This window comes from Pagrus pagrus (assembly GCF_965226575.1).
Source record: "Pagrus pagrus genome assembly, chromosome: 22".
NCBI classification, from domain to species: Eukaryota; Metazoa; Chordata; class Actinopteri; order Spariformes; family Sparidae; genus Pagrus; species Pagrus pagrus.
The window spans coordinates 6,761,871-6,784,304 of NC_140204.1; the positions used below are offsets into that span (position 1 = coordinate 6,761,871).

The window sequence follows — 22,434 nt, forward strand, 5'->3', positions numbered from 1 at the left end:
ACAAACTCATAAGAATTTATCTTTTCCATAACTGAATCAACAAGCTGTTCTCAGAGGAAAATAAAGTCTGAAGCTAGAAAAACGGTGGCAGGGTCCGCCACATATAAACAAAGTAAAACAGTATGAAACTGTGTTGTTATTTACGCTTGTTTATTCAGTCATGAAAACAAAGAGTTTATTTATTTATTTTCTTTATTTCTCTTCTGATTGAAAGTTCTTCCCCAAAACAACACAGTGCCCTTTCAAAATAAGACAAAAATCACAATAACAGTGGCTTTCACTGCTTTATATTTACTAATCATCGTCCTAAAAAGGAGTTCCTGACACTTTACACAGTTATTTAACTTACTTTCACCTGTAAACAACGTTTTTAACTTTAGTAAAGAGGCCTGTTCGCCTCGAGTCCGGGCAAAAAGTCCAACAGGAATGTTATGAGAACACTTTCGTGACACTATCAGGATATTGAAAGCAGACATTTAGTGATATAAACCAGCTACTGGCCAAAGAGAGGAGTACAAGTCATCCCCTCCCCTCCCAACACACACACACACACACACACACACACACACACGTTCATTCATAAAAGACACACCCTTTCCCCATCCGCTCCCACACACACTCATTCATCCTGGATGGTCACAGGTGGTTCAGGGTTGTTTATTGTGGCTTCTGACTGAACTTTGTCTCATAATCCGGTCCAGTCCTCACAAACACACACATAAAACCATCACAACAATTAATTTGGGGAACGAACGTCTCAAATTAAAATGGTTTAATTGGAGGAAATGTAATAATATCGGTGAACCAGGTCTCTGTGGAGGGTGTCTGGCTGTGAAGTAGGCCTAATGAAAAGGACATTGGATAGGTGAATGCCAACAGCGACACTAAACCCAATCCAATTAGTTTAATCAATGGTGTGTTAAATGTCCTCCTGAGAATGGGAAATTCTGCCTCTTTAACAGCCAAGTTCATGACTGAGTCAACAGGGAACGTAGTCATTTTGACTTTTTGAGTCATTTTTTACTCAATTTGGGAGAAAAATCCCCCAAATATGTTCCCACTCTTATAGTCAGTGTGAGTTTGTGAACCCCTCCAGGACCGTGAACGCCCCATTTCTGTGTCACTGTCCCATTTGATGCCACAAACAAGCCGGAAAACTTAATTTTCCAGGCAGCCTGTGAAGTAACCGACCCTGACACACACACACACACGCACGCACAGTAAACATGTAACGGCATGTGAGAAGAGAAATGATCCATGAACGGTCCAAACAAAACCGAACTACACCCCTGGAGGGTTCGGCCTTAAAGAAATAGTCCCAGACCCAGAGGAAATGAGTTTGACGGGACCGAGACGTACTCACCCCGAGCAGCAGCAGAAATGAGTCAGCTTACAAGACGGGGAGAGATGATGCGGGAGTGTGCGGGGCAGATAATCTCCTCTGGGTGTCACAGAAAAAAGCAGCAGTAGCAGCAGCTCTGTGGGGAGGGGAAATGCGGGTCCACTCCGTCGGTCTCGGTCGTGTTTCGGTTCACTTTTTTTTGTGTGTGTGCGGCTTCGAGTTGGTTCAGTGATGGATGAGAGTCCGGGTCATCAGCGTGTGGAGACGCGGCCGTGAAGGGGACACGGTGCGGGCGAGCTGTCAGTCACAGTTCGGAGGTTAACGACACAGAAACGCCGGGTTCTCTGAGGGTGGTTCCGCTCACGGTCCGTCCGCTCGGCTGTCCGCTGCTCTGTCACCGGCTGCTCAGCGTGGAAACGCCTTTTCCTCCCTCTCTCTCTCTCTCTCTCTCTCTCTCTCTCTCGGTCACGGTTAAGCACGCTGTCTGATTCGTCCAGAGATCGTCTATTGGAGACAATGGCTCACTCTCCCCAATAAACCACTCAATGAATGAATGAATGAATGAATGAATGAATGGATGGAAATTAGGCCAATTTTAAAGGCCGTATTCACAACACACACACGACCCATTGGACCTTATTCCAGAAATAACTTTGTACAGTAATCAATGGAGAGAGACAAATAATTTGTCAATTTAAAAAGTCAATAAAGTCAAAGTTTGTCCGAATTAAAGTAAAATATCTTCTTGTTTTGAGTTAAACCCGCTCAGCTACATCGTCCCGCTCAACGTACGGCATCAACACCAACGTGGACGCCAACTCGGCACAGAAAAGGTGCTAAAAATGATGAAATTCACAATAAATCTGGAGTGTGTCAAATCAAAACTGGATTTTGATGTAGTGAATAACGCCTAAAAAAGAAGCCAAAGTGATTAAACACCACAAATCAAGTAATGAAGCAATTTCCAGTTTGACCACAAAATGTGTTTTGATTACCTTCAAGTAATGTCATAATAAAATCATTGTTTTACACATTCATTGTAAGTTTTACAACGTCACGTCCATATTGCAATGCACTGTGTGTCATTGAATCAGTGAAGTCCAGTGAAGTCTGCAGCCCGAGCAGACCCCCTGGAAGTCTGGTGAAAGTCCGCTCGAGGTCCCTTGTGGCCAGCAAGCAAACATTAGGGCAGTAACTCAGACATGTTTATGTTTTTTTAGGCTCTTGAACGCTGACAAAACACCACACGATACCAATGGTGTTACATAATACTACTGGCTGACAAACCTTGTTAGGAGGGGGAACCAACTGTGAGAATTATCACACAGACTTAAACAAAACAATCATTTTGGACCCAACAACAGTGTAAAATTATTAATTTACAATCATAATAAGGAAAAGAGATACTTTTATTCTGCACTTTTCTACAGGACTTGACTTTGACACCCAGCTTGATCAGATCAGATCGACTTTGAACCAAGTGGTCCAATACCACAACAGGGGACAACCCACAGACTAGATTAAAGCCTAAATGATTAAAAATGTGCTACACTGTTACCAACTGACCAAAAACCGTGTTATATATATCAGCTTTTGATCTGTATATTTAGGGTTGATGATGTCCCAGCATGCATTGGGAGAACAGGAGCAAACATCCTAAATAGGCTTTCATGTGTCAAATAACATGGGGTGAACATAGATCGGCCACCCAACACATGTCATCCACAAAAACACTTTAGAAAGAGCAACTTTTTTAATCGAGTGCATTTTTTGTTCCTCTTGCCGTAAAATTTGGTCCTCCAAAAACAGAACAGAGTGAGAGCTCTGTTGGTCCTCCTCCCTTCTGATTCCCCTTTTTTTTCTCAGACACTGATACACACTCAGACACAGGCACACACACACATTTTTCAAAGCTGATGTCACCGCGCTATCCGGTCCGCAAATCCCTCCTCCTGTTTCTTTCTCTCCATCACAACATGATCCAAAACACCACCACCACCCTCTCCACCCTCCAACCCCAGCTCCATTCTTTAAAAAGTGACAGCGAGCCAACAGGAGCTGTGCCGCTGGGTGTTGGTCCCACAAATGAAGTTACATCATTCATTGGTTTTCTCTTCTCCGTCCTCCAAAAAGCAAAAACTGGCCCGTAGTACAATTAAAATGCACACAAGTGGCAAAATGGGACCGTGCTCCTTTAGAAATGGACTTTAAGATCTTCTACATGACTGTCTCAGATTTCTACGAGGAACTTGAGTCAAATATCGTCTTCGACCTTTCTGTGCTGATGTGCACGAAGCTTAGTATGACCCAAATTTCCATAAATTGGCAGCGCCCTCTAGTGGCTGTCGTAATTATGGGAGGAGCAAAGGAGGAAGTCAGGTGACGTAGTATAAAGAGCGCAGGGAGGAGGACGAGTTAGAGAGGAAACAAACACGACAGTCTCACCCAGGAGGCCGCTGTTTGTGTCTCAGGTGATGCAACGTAAAGTGACATAACATAAAATTAAGATGACGAAACGTAAGGTGACATAAGTTAACGTGACGCAATGTAACGCAACATAACATGACATGATGTAACGTGAGGCAACATAATGTAACATGATATGATGCAACATAACAAAAGGTGACTTAATGTATCGAAAGTTATGTAACGTGACATGACGTGATGTAACGTAAGGTGACGTAATGTAACATAACATAACATGACATGACATGAGGGTGATGTAACTTAACATATTGTGTCAGGTGATGTAGTTATTTTAACCAAACCACGACCTTATCCTAAACCTCACCAAGTAGTTTACGTACCTAAACCTAACCAACCATGTTTCGATTTGCAAAAACGTGTTGCCAGTTGCAGCGTTAGTTACTGTCTCAATATAAGGCAAGATTTTGGCAGACAAATCCCCTTTCAAGGTAAAGTGCTCATAAAGTCAGCCACACAGCCGACCACAGTGAAGATCCTGGAAATATCTTCATTTGTTTTTCAGCAGATGTTTCCTGGAAAGGCTCATTTCTTCTCTGATGATATCTACGAAAGTTTTCAAAAAACGCTCATGCGTGGGTGCAGCTGGTTTGGCTCTTCGAGTGTGACTGAAACCCAGAACGTTCACAGGTGCTGGAGACCAAAGAGGCCACAGCCACACACGAAGCCACTGAGAGAAAATGATCCTGCTCGCAGCCACACGGGGCTAATGGAGGCTAATGGCCTCTAATGGTTTCACATGCCTCAGGTGTGTGTCAGCGTGTGTGGTGATGTTTCATCCATTTGTAAGTGGAGTGTATAAACTGCCGCTAAGGTCAGACGACTCTAAAAAACAGGAATTCTCTTTGACCTTTTCTAATATTTTCTCCCTTTCAGTTTGGATGTGCAGCAGCGCATGCTTCAGAAATAAGTCACTCTGAGAAACTATTTCCGTTGTCTGGAAACTTCCCAAAGATTTGTTGTGCATCTCATGACCTTATGTCTTTTTAAACTGTGCATCACCCCTCATCAAAAGAGTTATGACTCTGGTCTGTAACTCATGACGAGGCCAATGTTAAAACATCTTTAAGTATGAATTAGACTTTTGTTGTGAAGTCTGTGACCCCGAGGTGAGGATGAAATCCCCTTTTTAAGACGAATGCACAAACAGAAACACATGGCTTCCTCCAGCATCAACAAACAGCTCTGGAGAAAGTATCCAACGCTTCAGTCCGTTCAGTCTGAAGATGCTGTAAACACTCCATCAAACACGTCGCTATCTACAGCGCGATAGATTTCAATCGTTGATAGCCCCACCGCCACACTCATGATCTGCCGCATTGTCCTTTAAAAGGTGTTCCTGATAACATTTGCTACATCGCTAACGCTAGCTAATGTTAACGTTACTAACACTAGCTGGATAAACCTTCTAAATAAAGTCTCACACAAAGATAAGCAAAACATGTTGTTCCCGACAAACATTTGAAAATAGTTGATTCACAATCATAATAATGTTTTTATTCATTTAACATTAAGACAAATGTACAAGTATGGAGAAATTAAAAATAAATAAACAAACAAACAAACTAGGCCGAAGCACAGCATCTCCAACCCGGCAACTCAAGAAAAATCCAAATAAATAAATAAATAAATAAAAGAGAGAGTCTGTCCTTACCATAATAATTAACAGAAAATGAAATACTCAAGAAATCAAAGATTTCTCAATCATAATAATGTTTTAAAGGAAACATACAAACATATTTCGCCTTGTCATTACAGAAGAGTCGACTACTGTCTTCATGATCTTTAATTCATTTTAAGTGCATTTCCATCTACCACTTTGAAACCAAAAATATAAAAACAATCAAAGTGAAAAAGCCCAAAACTCTCGGCTGAGGTGCAGAAGTTGGTATATCGGTGGAAACAAAATCACGACGTACGCAGAGCACACAAGAACATCAGACATTTGTGGACATTTAGAAGAGAAAGCTAATACAGATGTTGAATTAAACATTGTGACCGTTGCTAAACACAGTGATCGTAGCAGCTGTTCAAACAAGGTCTTCACACAGTCCAAATTTTTCTCCACCTGTGAGCGGCTCAATGAACTGGAGTCCTCTCACCGGCTGGTTTCACTGAAACAATAGGCATATTGTTGTTAATGTATGCAAATAAGCACACAGTCATTTGCATTGGAGCAACAGAAAACGTTCTTTGGACTCAGAATGACACAGATACACTACCTACGTACAAAAATCACACTGTTCTGTCTTTACATCTTTAAAAAAAGAAATAATCTAAAGAAATGTGTAAAATTTGGCAGATAAAACCAAATACATTGTAACTTACCAAAATGAAAATGTAAAGAAAACAACAATCTGTTTTTCTAACTTCACTTGTCAGACATTCAAACAGCGCTCAGTTGGTGATGTATGAGTCAGTTGATGATCTTCGGTGGCCTGGGGGGCCATATGTTGATTAGCATGCTGGGATTTATGGAAATGCTCTCGACATCGCTGACAGTCGAGGGCTCACCAACTTTGCCTCTGCCACAGAGAACACGGTACTGAATATGTTCAACGTCAGCGGTTGTCTTATTTAGTTATTGTATGTTAACACTATATGTTAGTGCTAGCATCAGTGCATTTGTTCAGGCTTGATTTTACAACAGAAACCTCTTGTACGGACTCTGAACTGCAGAAAAAGTCGAGTGGAAAAGAGGCACATTACGCTGCCGCTGCAGTGAAGGAAACATTGCCACAGTATGGAGCATTAATCCATTAGTGGCTCAAGAGAATTACACAAAGGACCGGATAAAAAAGTCTTACTTCCCTTTTGTGTACTCTCCTGGACCCCTTGAACCTCGGCGATGGTGCGCTAACTGCTAGTTTTGGGTAAACTCGAGCAGTCAAGTTAGGTCTCCACACTATCACCAGTCATAAGTGTTGTTTTTAATGAGACATGAAGGCATCACACATGCACACTTTGAAATAACGTCATCAAAAAGGACATGTAAGCCGAGATGTGACACAAACACTGTGATTTGGTTTGTGAGATTGGTCTTTTATTTTAAGCCGATGCAACATTTTCTGTCATTCGTCTTTGCGTTGTGTAGTTATCTGAGCTGTTATGATATTTGTGTTACGTTATGTGCCAGTTTGATGATGTTCTTACAATAAAAAATGAACATTTTAGAGCTTATTTTTGTGCATAAAAAAATGTATCTCGCAATTTTAAAGCCGCTATTGTGAACATTTGCCTATTGTTCTGCGCTGTGGACCACCGTAGCTACACACATTTTTGCCAACGATTATGTGTGCGTGTGCGAGTGTGTTTGCATCCTGGGGATGTGGAAGTGGCCGGACAGGAACCAGAACGAATACAAAGCCGAGCACTATCTGCCTCGCCCTCCCCTCCCTCACACACATCTACATACATGTAAATCTGTAGTGTGGGTCTAAACCACATTTCAGTATAAAAGCACATGTTCTGCACATGTTGTGTGAATCTGTGTTTACGCCTCTGTAGAGTAAATACAGTCTGTGTGTGAACATGTTAACTGTGTGTGTGTCTGTGTGTGCTTTCCCCAGGGCGGACTAAAATAGGGAAGTTCTTGTTTCCCATCACAAGACCCGGCTCGTTCATTAAAGGGGAGAAGAAAGAGCCACAGAGAGGAAGTTCTCCCAAACAAAACAAGTGCGAGGATTCAGCTGGAGAGAAAGCAAGGAAGGAGGGAGGGAGGGAGGGAAGGAAGGACGGAGGAGACATGAGGATACAAATGAGAAACAAAGACAAAGCGATGAAGAGAGGGGAAAGAACGGGAAGGATGGAGGGATGACGGAAAGAAGATCAACTGAGAGAGAGAGAGAGAGAGAGAGAGAGACTGTTGTGTCACTGTGTGTGAATGTGCTTATTGAAAGGGATGAGTCAGTGGAAAGAGAAACAATGAAAATGCAGAGTCACTGCACCCCTTTCATTCACATCTCTGCTGCTCTTACTTGCTCTACCTCTGTTTCGTTTTCTGTTGGATAAAGGCTTCATTCACATTTCGGCTTTTCAGTTTTGCCATTTGGATTTCATTGTCACGTTTCGATCGGGCTCTGTCGGCTACTTGTCAGTGTGGAAAAAAAGTTGCCAGAGGGTTAAGTTTTCCTGTTTCTGATCTGGCTCAGGTGGACATGTGGGACAAAAAACAGTATAAATATGTCTCCTACAGCATTGTTGGACTCACGATGGACAGTTAAAGAAGAAAGGATCAAAATCAGACCCAGAGGTAGCCATTCTTCTGCTGCCTATATTACCCACAATGCAACTCAGCTTCAGACAGTTCACTTGGAGATGAGACTGCGTTATGCTAGTAGTGGCTAATGAAGGCTAGCCTCAATATCCATTTTACAAACTTACTTCCTGTCAATCAACTTCATTTTGATAATAACCTCAATGTCTTAGATAGCTGTTAGCAAACTTGCTCGATGTAGCACCAATGTTAGCCTTATTAGCCTAAACTCATTAGAAATATTTACTCTTCGTTTTCATAGAGGTGTTTTTTAAAACGTTGATATAACCCCAGTGTCTCAGACAACCGTTAACAATCCTCAGCTAGTAACTCGGTTTAGCACCAACCTTAGCCTGATTTTCAAAGCTTAGCTAACGTCATGTAGCTATGACTCCTTTGTCCGCTCAGTTGCTAAACACAAAATTCAAAAGCGAATGATAATTACTGGTAAGAACTTGCAAGTTCATTTCTAGAGCACATTTAAAAACAGCAAATATGTACAAAGCTAACTGTGCAGTTGGTAATGTCACACTGCATTGTACAGGTACAGAATAATCAGACTCTCATGTGTGAAATTGGTGTAATTCACCTTTAAGAAAACATACGAGTGATTGAAATTAAACACGGTGTGTTACTGGGATAAAACATGAAACACTGTCAGTTTGGGAGTCATTCTGTCACATAGTACAGAGCTGCATCTTTCATCTTCCCCATCTTTTGTCATCCATCATCCTGTCAGCTCACCTGCCTGCAGCCATCACTCACTGCCCGTCTGTGCGTTTCTTTTAAAAATCCGCCCTCATGGACATTTTTTCCATCACAAACTTGGAAGGACGGCGCTCAACGGTGATTCATCTCGTCTCTGTTCGGCATCTTTCCCGGTCTCATCCCCGCCCAGCCCCCAGCCCTCTATCACTTCCCCTCTCCTCGCCCTTCCACATTATGACACTGACTCTGCTGCAGAAATTAAAGGCCGAGCTCTAATCACCAACAGCACTAAGTGCAGGCCAGCAGCTCAGGGCATCAGACCCCATTATAAATACAGTCGGCTCAGAGCGGTAATGACAAACCACGCGGAGCAGCCGCTTTGGTAGCACGGAGACAAGCCTGCCCTGCCTTGTTAAACCATGACACCATTTGATGCTTTTCTGCTGTACTTGCTCCTGTGATTAAATATTACAACTAAAAGCGCTCTGTGAACAATATAGAAGATAATAGTGGTTATTAGGCCCTTCAGATTGTTGCAATTACTGCTCACAATCAACAGGTGTGATCTGAGCTCGGGGTTTTTCATGTAAAAAGAAATGCGGCCTTCAATTAAGGGATAATTGATGTTCATTCATGCCTGTTCTTTAGGTTTGTTTCATAGTGTTAGGCATCAATCAAGGCACTTAATGACGTTAAATTTAAGTATTACGTCCGTACTTGTAAAAACAATCGTGACAGTTTATAGACCACTTCCTCGGTTGACCTTTGACCTGTCCGAGCAGATCTGTAGTTGTTTAGGTTTAACTTATTAGGTTTAGGCACAAAAAACACATGATAGGGTTGGGAAAACATCATGGTTTGGCTTTAAATACCTGTTTTTCTCCCCAAGATTATGGATGGAGATTGTACGACTTCCCATGCAAAATAGCCGGTCTTGGTCGCCACAAAAACCCCTGGAAATCTCCGAAGGCCTCCTCAAAAAACACGAAATATGAAAACGGATCCAAACGTCTCCAGGACTCCTTAAAAAAACAAAAGGTTGTTGCCGAAAACTCAGAGAAAACTGTTTCCTCTTTTACAATAAATGTACTTATCTATCATACTTGTCAAATTCCCAGTTTTACAAGTATTAACAATCAGTGGCGGACTGATATGGGTCGGGGCACCAACAAGCAAAAAGGGCACCCTAAAGGATATTTCACCACGTTTTCTCCACTGTGTTGAAAGCTTGTTGCGCTCCCCCCAAGTGGCCTTGGAAAAAAAAGAGAATTTCTCTAACTCATATCTTCAACACACAGTTTTATACAATATACATATACGTTTTATCTTTTATCTGATGAAGCCTGATTGAGTTTGGAGATAAAACTGATAAAGATCCAGATCTCCTCAGGGTGACTTGAGTCACTCAGGGCTGTTTTCTGCCCTCTCCTGAAATACTCCAGCCTCGTCTAAATGTGTCATGCGGTCGTGACTCCTCAGCGTGGTTTGTTAATTGCAACCCGGTGACGTTGCCTGGTGCTGTGATGAGTAATGACCGAACTAACAGAAGGTTGTTGTTTTTTTTATAGGTTTTACTGTATTATACTGTATGACACATTTTGTTAACATGAAAATAACAATTGTTCTGGGGTTTTTTGTTTATTGTCATCAGGCAGATTTCGGCCCAATCATCCCCAGCTTGAAGGTAACTCCTGGGATCTTTACTCATCCTCTGTCTTTGTGTTTTGCACTCCGGCTGTTAGATGTTGTCAAACACGTCATGAAAGAGTCTAAAACATCTACAAAGATGTCAAAAATAGAGACAATGGACGTCAGACTCAATGACGAATTCTTCTGCTGTGTACATTGACGTCATTTCTCCCGACGCTTTCTCTTCTCCTGGAGTCATTTTTGTCTTTTTGATTTGTGACTCTGTTTCTGCTGTCAGACGCAGCTGCATCAGGCCAGGTCTGGGGTAGACATCCATACAACGATAACTGGACTTCATTACCAGCAGTTTCCTAATTACACCATCCCCACAAGGCCTGTTAGCCGGGGCACAATTACGATTTACAATGACAGCCTAAAAGGGTTGTCACATTAGGTGTTGCTCAGAAACCTGCTGAGCGATTGATTACAGCTCATTAATCATGACCCAAAATGGCCGCTGCGTTTTGTAGTTGCGTGTGGGAAATATTGGGATTAGAAAAATGAGCTCGTTCTTCAGGAGCTTGAAAAAACTGGATGTCTTTTTCAACATTAAGTGCATGAGTGTGCAATTTTGGCATTTAGTATTTGGACGAACCCAGCGTCACGAAACACATGGGGTGTGTTTGATTTGTTTAACTTAGCATGCTCCATACTCCCTACATGCTTTCATAGTCCAAGCAAATAGCGGGCGGCATATAAACAGAGCTCATTTCCATTCTATGCAAAGGGCAAAGAAAAACCCTTTGCGTCCGGTGGCAAAAAACAAATCCGCATCTTGGCTTCGCAACCAGATGCAAATGTTCACGTGGAGTTCAACTTCGATGAACGTTGACTGGCAAAGTCGCAGCTACAACCAATAGCAAAGAGGTTTGTGTGGTCAGCCCCACAAACGACTACAAACCTTCATGCATTGCCCACATTCATCCACCCCAACCTCATGCCCACTTTATGCCACGTCAGCTGACTTCCTCCTTTGCTACTGTCATAACTGCTTTGGCCACTAGAGGTCGCCACCTAACAATGAAAGTAAATAGGGGTTGTCTGGAGTTATGACGATGAAGATGATGTTATGATAAAGCAACAAAGTCAAGAGGCCACAGCTGTTCCCCAACCATACTTATTATTAACCATGTAACCATGACGATGAAGGTCCCCTATCCTCAAGCCCTGATGATTCCCCTAACCCTAACCAAACCCCTAACCATCCCATTGTCACATCATAATGGTTTATTATTTTCAACCGTGATTTGTAACATGTTTTTATTTGGAGCACTTGTTGCACACAACAGTTTTGGGATAGCAGCCACTCTGTTGCAACAGCTTGGTGCGTATTCTTCAGGCTGGAGCTCATCCCAGGATGCCATTGGTGAAACGTGGGAAAGCAGCTGAGGAAGGTCAGTAATTTGTGTGTTTGTTTGGACCAAAAATTGTAGCTGTAAAGGGTTGTGTTGGTGGGTGTTGCTTCATATACCGATTTAGTTTACATGAACCAAACAGAATGTTGATATTGAACGATTGTGGCCACATTATGCTCGATGACAATGTTTGCTTTTGTTTGTTTTTTCATTATTTATTCAGACAATATCAACTTATGTTTCCCTGATATTCACATACCATTAGTTTCATCTCAACATGCTCTGATGTCACTGGTGACTCAAACACATCGATTCAAAATGAAGGTAAGAGGCTGATTGTGACTGAATGACCATCTGCTTCAGCCTCATGATTGCAGGCACCCGGATTGTAAACAGGTTAAACCCTTTGACCCTTCTTAAAACATAATTTTCCCTCTTGCCACAGATTTACACAGCTCACACACACATACACACACACTCTTACTACAGCACATATACCCATCCTACACACACCAACTGTTCGGTCTGAAGCTTGATCACTCAGTCTGTCAGGTTTTCAGTTACTAAGCAACATCTCGTCCTCCTGTCATCAGCCAACTGTCAAAGAGTCTCTTTGTATTGACATTTCTTGACAGAGACTAAATGGTCTCACAGTACTGGCATGAGTGTAGACGCCAGAGACAGAAATTAACTTCTGCTCCAGGCGCAGATGCCCAAAAACCTTCAGAAAAATGAGCAGCAAAGGCCTCAAAGGGTTCTTGATTAGGTATGTGCTGGCTTTGCATTCCTCCATGTTCCCATTTTATTTTGTATTTCACAGACTTGCCAAATATTCATGCTGGATGCAAAAGTCGTCCCCCGTGGGCCAACGTGGGTGATGTGTGACTGGGGGTTTCTCTCCAGTGCATTCTGGGTGAGAAAAATAAAGTGGTAGAAAAAACCAAGTGCGCAGCCTGAAGCAGTTGGAAGCGTTGGCAGAACACAACCAGCAGTAGTGTGTTAAAACCACTGCGTCAACAAAATACAAGCCAACAGTAAACATGATATTTTGCTGCCCAATATCTCAGCAATAAAGTCAGTTTCTTATTTTTTCTTTATAGATTTTTATTTCTTTTTAATGAAGCAGTGATCGGGCACAAAATGCGAAAGAAAAAAGAAGGTTATGAATTGAAGGTTCAATTCTTGGGGAATAGACTTGGGAGTGAACACTAAAAAAACAAGTGAAACTTATAAAGGCAATTAAAAAAGGCAGGAAAACAAACAAAGACAGGAAGTGGAAAATGGCATGATATAGGAGGGTAAGACCTACAAAATAAAACAGGAAATACAAAAAACAAAATTGATGTAATTTTAAGTCAAACTCCATAACATAATTGGGCAAAACAATTCTTAGAATAAATGATGTTCTTTATCAGTGAATATAATCTAATCCACATAGTTTTGCATTAAATAATTGGCTGAAGGAGGTAATTCAAAATCAAGATTTTTTGATGAATAACTTATGTCACAAACATGCAATAACAGCTGAAAGAAGCAGGCTATATTTACACACCCAGCAGGTAACATTCTCCACTATGTTCACCACCACTGTTTGCTATTCGGTGCTGAGAAGGTGGTATACACTGTATTTTTAAAAAAAGATTATCTACTGCAAACCTGAACTAAAACAGTAAAGTTGTGCCTCGGACAACTGAATAACGAAGTTCAACTCGCTATGAACCTCCATAAAGTTGCTTTGATGTTACTTCTCACCCTGCAGCAGTCTCCTACGTCTGTTTCTGAACTGCACTGAGGCGAAATTCAAGCCTGGCGTCTTACTCCACACAACAGTGAAGTATTGAATCTTGCATAAAGTCAAACTGCGCTGCCCTTTTATTCACAGCTGAGTGCCATCCTGGAAGACAGCTGAAGTCTGACAGCCATCCAGAGTGTCTCTCACCTGAAAGACTGGGACTTCTGAACTGTAAGAAATTTGGCTCACTCACAGCCGCTGCACACGGACGTTTCCCCCGTTCTTCTGGAAATGTCAAGGCCTTAAACGCTAATAATATAAAACTGCGTGTCAACGAATCTCTGTGTATATCTGTTCTTGCTGTTCCCTGTGCAGTTGTGTGTGTGTGTGTGTGAGAGAGTACACTCTTTTCTGCCCTCTCTGGTTGCTTGGACACCAGTTCTGAGAGGCTGGCCTGTGCTTCAAGCTGAGTGCCAACCCACCACTTTACCAAAAGAGAGACATACGAATGCACTCTTGAAGTGTATTTTCACGTTAATCTGTGCATCTTAATGTTAGCTTCTTTTGTACAGTATGAGTCTGACTCTTTGCATGCATCTGAATCTGTGATTTGTATAAACTTTCAGACACGTTAGTGTGTGTGTGTGTGTGTGTGTGTCATAGCAGGAGAGAGTGTTGGTAGCATGTGGAGACGCTTAGCAACATTTATGCCAGCATACGGACCGTGGGTGTGGGACAGAGAGGGAGCGGGCATCAGGGCCAGACCGGTCCTAGTGGGAGGTGGTGATGTGTGTGTGTGTGGGGGGGTTGTGACATGGGTCTGATTTGGGAGCTTACTCATATCTGATAAATTACTAGTCAAGCAAATCTTTTATTAAACATGTTAAATCTGGTCAGCTGCAGTGTGTTGATGTGATTCAGAGGAGAGAGAGCAACACGACGGCAACAGTTGGATCTTATACGCCCACTGCAGTGGCGGATTTAAGAAATTTGGGGCCCAAGGCAAAGGCAGGCATGGGGCCCTCTGACATGAGAAGACAACACACAAAACAACAGGTCAATTATACAGATACATACATTTTAACAGAAGACACATGTATTATTTGTTTTACCTTTTGTCCCTCTCTTCCTGTCCCTTTTTCACGTTGTCTCTCTCCCTCATTCTGAAAACAAACAAACACAAAACACAGTATAAGACTCTTAGCCAGTGGTGAAGTGTAAGTATATTTACTCAAGTGCTGACGTAGACATTTTAGGATTTCATGCAACTTCAATTTTGTCTGCTCCGCGCAAATAAGTAAAAACTGTATTAACCATAAGTGTATGAGGATTATCATGGGGCCCTCAGGAACTTGAGGCCCTAGGCAACCGCCTAGTTATGGTAAGTCCGCCCCTGGCCCACTGCCAGGCTGTGACTCATGTCATTTGGTCCAAGTCCCAAGTCATGTTTTTCTTGGGCAAGTCAAGTCAAGGTACAAAACTGAAAACAGAAAATGAACACAGACAAGTCATTCGAGACATTATGTTTCAATTCAAGTCACAAGTCTTTGAGCTCTATCGTACGCCTGGTGCAAGGTGTCATTTCCAGTTTCTGACTGATGCAGTTGTCATTTTACGCCCAGCACCTACTGCCCGTTGTGTAGGAGACTAATGAACTTGCGCCCATGGACGTGTTTGACTGACCCTTAATCGTGGTCAATGGTACATGGGGGTGTATTATTCAGATAGTATAATATGCACCTACATTGGCGGATTCACAACAGGCATACACTCAAGATAAGAGAGGTTGCTTTGAATAATTTTAAACATTTCCATGCTCGCAGTCAGGGGCGTCACTAGGTTTTAAGGACAGGGGGGGCTTAGCCCCCAGGAGATGCACAGAATGTCAGCGAACGTTTAATTTCACAAACAGCTAACAAAAACTGAGAAATTGCACGTTTTGGACAGATTTAACAGAGATACTTTACTGTGTAAATGTTTTAGGCCACCATTACATTTTTAACACAGTACAACAACAAACACAGGAAGTACTGTCTGTTTACAGCATTAACAACAACAAAAAAAGAAAAAAATCCACATAGTTACAGTGCCATATTTAACCAATGCTTCTTATTCATTAAGAGCCTACATGTATTAGCCAAAACTGTATGCAAAAAAAAGAGCACTGTGTTCTAGACTCACCTTTCCAGTAGAGGTTTCTCCCCTCTCACTATCTCTGCTCCTCTGCCCTGACTCCTACAGGTCAATAGGGGTGGTGGAGTGATTATTATTAGTGTATTATTATTATTATTATTATTATTATTATTACCGTATTATCATTCATCATCATTATTATTGTCATTATTATTATTATTATTATTATTATCCACATAATCATACGTGAATGAGCTGTTTCACGGTGTGCATCTGATGCTGGAGCTAATGCTCCAGAAGGAAGTCACCCCAAAGATAATATGAAGAGTGCACACCTAGCTCTATAAACAACCAGGACCTTCACATTGCATTTCGGACTAACTAGCTAGCTACTGTAGCAGAGTTCTTTTTGAGCTGAAATGTAACTTTTGGACGCAAAACAACAAAGGTAAGACGTGCACAGAGATATACAGCACGCGTCTCACGCTGCCTCCTGTACAGGGGGCTCTCAGCTACAGAGTGTGCAAGCCAGGTTTTTATTTGTCAAACAGGGAGCATTTGGCAATTACGTGGGACTTTCTGCTGTTAGCTGGGGGGCTGCAGCTAACTTATTGTTACTATCAGCAGTGATGAATACTTACTCTCTTGAAAAAATTTCGTGTATCCATTCTTGTTCACGTTCTTCTCCTAATGCTGCTCTAGTCGGTTCTGTGTGCTCCGCTCCCGGTACACACACTGCAGGTACCCAGGTACCGAGTGCAACCTAGGTTGCAGGGAAAACGTGGACTGGATTTCAGTGATGTGGGCGTGCTCTATATGAACAAGTGGAATGGACTGGATAACGACGCACTGACTCTGACTCTCTACCACTTCCACTATGAAGTGAAGGGAAACTAAGATTTATGATCACATTTAAGTTAATAATAACTGGTTTATTTATTTAAACTCATAGTCTGGCCACATTATATTGAATTTGTCTGCACTTTTTTGTAAAAAAAATAAATAAAAAAAATAAAAAAATTTAATAAATGAACATAAAATTATTTAGGGGGGCTTAAGAATATTTTAGGGGGGCTGAAGCCCCCCTAAAATAGGCCTAATGACGCCACTGCTCGCAGTAATGTCACTCCAGCAAATATCACGGTACATTTAAGCAGCAAAACTTAAAACCGTAGCTATAAACTTGACAGGACAGAGGAAACTCTGCAGAAGCAACAGAATGAAGCTTTTAGTATTTTAAATATTAATATTTTTAGACAGCTCTGATGGAGCTCAGGATTTGTCAGGACAGCTGCTTCACTCCAGTGTCTGCAATCCGTAACAGCTGCTTCACTCGAACGTCACTGCCTGAACCTAGACTGTTTGAGTGACCTTCTGGATGCTTAGAGACGTGAAACATTAATTCACACTTGATCTTGACTGGTCCTGCTGGCATATCAGGTGATTTAAATAATCAGTAAGGTTAGGCTGATGTGCCTTGTGCATAAATGTGCACATAGTAAGATATGGAGCTACATAGGCGGGATCACAAAGGGCGCACACTCTACTTTAATGATCAGAGAGGCTGCTGTCAGTCATTTTAAACATTTCCATGTGCATAGTAATGTCACTGCTGCCGATATCGTGGCACGTTTAAGCAGCAAAAACTAAGAGCTGAAGCTATAAACTTGACAGGACAGAGGAAACTCTGCAGAGGAAATTAATTAAAAAAATGCAAAGATGTCAAAACAAAGCTCTCTGAACATTTTTTAAGAGGCTGTGCGTCAAGAAACAGGAACAGAAGAAAGAGCCATCTGGGGGAAAACCAACATCGGGGATGTGCCTCCAGACCAACCAATTCACCCACAGCCCCTGGACAAGCTGTCGTTCTAACTGTTACTAGACAGACTTGCAGATGTTTAATGAGTAGACCGTTGCTGTTGCCACAACTCAAGGCTCGACACTGCTGCAACAGCTGTGCTAAATTTTTGGGATATTTGGGAATTTATTGCAGCATCGAGTGAAGAAATAAAGTTGCAGCTCACCTCCGCCACCTTATCTCTGCAACTATCACATGTTGCCAAGCAACAGTAAACAAAACCAGTACCCTGCCATCAGTAGGGTCCTCGAAAAATAATGTTTTAATGAGATCAAAAAATAAAGAGTGGAAAAACTGTTAGGGCTGATTCTCAAATCACTTTTCACTTATATCCCACAGGCCCACTTAAATTGATATTTCTGGCCACGCTGCTGATCCACAGTTTTTTACATTATATAAAATGAGAGCAGATTTGAGATATTGCAAATGAAATACAGTACTTTCATTAGTTTTTCAAGTGTATGTCAGATGTGTGTGTGCGCTTGCAGCTTGGCCCTATCATCTCCAGTGAGAGTGATTACCCTTCACTTATTACACACATTAATTACTGCCTAGTTATTAGTCACACATGCAGGCACATTTTCCTCTTTTCCACACCTCGAGTTAATTTCCCTCCCCATCTCCATCGCGTGCCGTTGTTCCCTGTTTTTTCCCTCGCTCTCTCGCCTAATTTTCTCTTTTCCCATTACACCTTCCTCGCTCTCACTGACTCCCTCTCCCCGCGATGCAGCCTTTAGATCTCATTAGCGCTCCGACTCAGACGTGTCACATTCTCACCCTTCTGCCATGGCGGAGGAGGTGACGTTCAACATGGAGGCCTTTCATCGCCCTGCGGAGACGTGCCGCAGGTCACCGGCCTCCAACCTGAACCAATTCGATCATCACTGTAAAGGGACAAAGCAACGAAGAACCTAAAGTGACCGTGGCTTTTCTGTTACAGTAAGTGTGCATTGTGAACAAATGCAGGTAAATGGCAAAGAAAAAGAAGAACAAGTGCAGATGGAGAAGACGGGAAAATCCTTTTCGCTCTTCTCTTGAAGAGTTTGATTTACGCCATGGTACAATCTGTTACGGAGGCTGTGAGGGGCAAGTGAGGAATGTTTTTTCTGGTAATCTATTTTCTAAGTCTGATCGAAATTGCTTTCTCTCCTGTGTTTATGACGCAGGTGAACTGATAGTAAAGGTTTTGCCAGTTTTGACTCATGTAAACAAACTCGATGTCAGTTCCTTTTTTTCCATTCAGTCACTTCTTTAAACCTAGTTTTCCACAAAGGCGTTCTCTTAACTCTTGTTTTATTGATTATTGAATATTTGATTTTTTTTTACAGAAAATTGTTTTATTTAAACCTTTACTCTTTTTTAAACATACATTTTCATTACTTGAAATTGTGATCATTTTGTGTCAACCATTTTATTTTGTCCTGTAAAGCTTTATTTAGAAAGAAGCTGTATGAATATTATTATTATTGTTATTATTATTGTTGTCGGCATCCTTCATCTTTTTCTTATTATTAAACTCATCATGAACCTTTTAGCTGATGGATTTAAATCTTTAAAATATTTTTTGTTTGTCCAAAACGTACTAAACACAACCCTTTTTTAAAATTATCTATTTTCCAATTGATACATTTGCATTTAATAATGTCTGAAAGACAAGTTACTTTTTTAAAACACAAAATGGATTTGTATTAATTTGGACTGATGGTTGGACTTCATTCGCATATTTTTCGCAATTTCATGTCATCAAGTCCTTGAAACATATTTGCAGCAGGACGCTCTGTGCTTTCTCATCTGATACAACAGGCTGTTTGAGTCAACCTCCCAGTCGCCGTGGCAACAGCACATGCGTGCACACACACACACACACACACACAGTTTAGTGACTCGGCACAAGCCGCACAGATGCTTGTTATTACTCATCCTGCTTGAGTCCATGTGAAAAGAGGGTGAAGGAGGGACGAGAGGGAGGAGATGGACTCGTAATGAGGTTTGTTAGTGCAACTGCCAGAGGAGGGTGCTGTTCACCTCAGAGGTGCAACAGGTTACGGTGTCACTCGGTCACAGACGTGCAGCCACACGCACAAACTGCCTCCACAGAGGGTGATTAAATGAAGCAGGCAGTGTCAGCTGCTGCTGTGGGTCACACGTGTTTAATTTAATCAATGTAAGGGGAAATGTCAGCTCTCTGTGGCAGTAAAACTCATGTTGCTGAAGCTGAATACAGTAAGGACTCCGGTGACTCCAGTCCTGCTGGTGTCTGCCATCGCTGCAGCAGCAGCTCCCGCCTGCAACCTCTCAAAATATTTGATACAGAGCTGATAAGTTAAACCCAAAGCTTGTCAGTCAGCTTGTCACCAGGCTATTCTTGCACTTTCTGACAGCTGAATAATGGGAATAAAATACTCTCTCGAATAATTTAATTCAACAAGCATCGGGTTTAATGTGAGATCTCTACAATGTCTAGATCATATCGCTGGAGTGTTTGTTTCGATGCGTCTTTTTAGGGTTAGGGTCACTTTATAATATCAACTTTATCTCATGATTTCAATATTTTCATGATTTTATCTCATAATTATGGCTTTTTTTCTCATAAATCTGACTTTAAGAGCAATTTTGGCTGTTTTAATCTAATAATTATGAGCTTTTATCTCGTAATTATGACATATTTTACATTTACCCATTTTTTTCTGGAAATAATAATATATTTGTCTAAAAATTGGGTGACAATCCAAATATTTGATCAAATATGGCTTTTTTATTGAACTATTGCAACCTAACTATGGTATGGTCTCTCTAAGATAACTTAGCAAGTTAAAAAATATCAACACGTCAACGCTCAACTTACCACGACTCTAAAGTCAACATACAAAGAGACACATATTTTTATATCTGACTGCTCACACTATCATGATGCTCCATCAGTGCCCAACCCTCCCACACCCTCACTGGCATCTAAATAGGCGCGCACGCACACACACACACACACACACACTGTCCAACCCACCATGCTGGCAGGGGGGCGAGGGCTGATCATGTTACACACTGATATTAATAGCTCCCTTCTCATTGTAAACTAATAGCTGACATGATCCCAAACTGTCTCCGAGTCTCTCTGTCATTCCGTGTTTCCATCTTTCTTTTCTCCACTCAGATCATTTCTTCCAAAATAAACTCCACATGCACGCCTGACGTGTGTGTGCAGAAATATGACATATGTGACACTGGTGTGTCAGCTATTACACTTGACAGCCAGCAACCACAGAAACTCATGTGGTATAACCTTACCGAGTTTTATGTAATGAGCCGAGGGTTTCTAGATTCCTCTGATGAAGGTTTGAGCACATGTGTGTTTAAACTAATAGCAGTTGATTAGAGGGAATTGAATTTTGACACCAGATATTCTTCCAAGTCCTGTTTCCTATTTTGCAATGCAGTTTGCTCAACAAATATGGAGGAGGATTAGAGCCACTGTAAACAACATAACACACAAAATGACCTTTTTCTTAGAATTCAGAGTTTAAACTCCAAAAAGTCTGAATTGTGGCCCAAACCTCTTCCATACAACAATGATTTCATTGTAAGGAAAGTTTTATTTACACCTGCTGCTATAGCAAAGTGTTATTTTTGACGAACAAGAGCAATGGGAGTGTATGCAAAGATACAAATAAATGTCCTAAATATTTCGTATTTCTTCTGACTTTTGAAAGATTTATTCTAACTCCCAACACCAGACATTGTTTTACCTCAAGAAGAATGAGCCATGATCCCAGCTTTCACAGAGTACATACAGTCATACGGAGCATCTGCTGACTTCATAACAGAGTTATCTGGACATTTGGTTTGCTGTTGCAGAGTACAAACTGATCTCAAGATCCTCTAATGCTTAGATGATGCGGAGTGGTGCCGTATGTGGTTATAAGTAAAAGGAGTGCTTTGTACAGGTTATGGAAGATCAAGTTCAAATAAACCATCAGTAAAGAAAATGTGTTTCATGTAAAAGAACCTCAAAGTCATACTTGAGTAAAAGTAAAGATATCAGGTTAAAATGTAATGTGTGTGAGTAAACAGAAATGAGTAAAAGTCTTAAGTATCAAAAGTAAATTATACATGTATTTACATAGATACTGCATACTATGACTCGACAGATTATCAATTAAATCTGGTTGCTGATGAAGTAAAAAAAGGGTAGCAGAAAATTAAAATACTCAAGTAAAGTGAAAGTACCTCAAAATTGTACTTACTGTAAGTACAGTACTTGAAATAATTATATGTACTTGTAAGCGATTTTTATTTACTTGCACTAAGTTGTAACTTTGCATGAATTACTATTATTCCATTGACAATCAGCAATTTTTCATTTCACTGACTTTAACAACACACACAACACGCTCGGTAATTTAGACGCACAAACAAGCGTAAGCAAGACTCCACGTCTCCAGTTCTCTCCGTCCATCTGTGCCCACCGAGCACATCTACCCTCTGACCCTCTGCGTGGACGCCATCTTGTCCGCAGGGTTGTCCCGCTGAGGCCTTATTTTTAGCGAGAGTCCGACTCCTCTGCAAAACTTAATATGGGAATGGCATCTTGGAGCTCTTCTTTCCTCAAGCTCTCATCGTACATCCATCCATACCTTCAGTCCTCCAAGACACTGAGCTGGTATCTGCGGCTCTCCGAACGCCCAACGCAACCGCTGTCCCTTTTCATAGCCACGGCTTCAAACAGGTGGCCGTGTGACCCAAGCACGCCCCCCTGATCCCCCTCCCACCCCTCTCGCTCTAAGTCCTACTTTTTTGGCAGCCCCTCTGGTTTGTGCATGGCTCTTGGACGAGTGGGATCTCGCCTACTCCCCCTTTCTTCGTCAGCAAAACCACGTGTAC

The 22,434-nt window shown here is 41.6% G+C and overlaps 1 protein-coding gene across 2 annotated transcripts in view; it reads right to left on the reverse strand.

The window, feature by feature from the left end:
- pea15 (proliferation and apoptosis adaptor protein 15) overlaps positions 1 to 13,913 on the reverse strand; it is a 63,274-nt gene extending 49,361 nt beyond the window's left edge. The window contains exon 1 of one of the 2 annotated variants that reach the window (XM_084344876.1): positions 13,773 to 13,913. The gene's annotated coding sequence lies outside the window, so the exon portion shown is untranslated. Of the gene's footprint in view, positions 1 to 1,363; positions 1,768 to 13,772 lie in introns of those variants that run through there. The other variant, XM_084344875.1, reaches the window with a different exon arrangement.
- Positions 13,914 to 22,434: the final 8,521 nt, after the last annotated feature.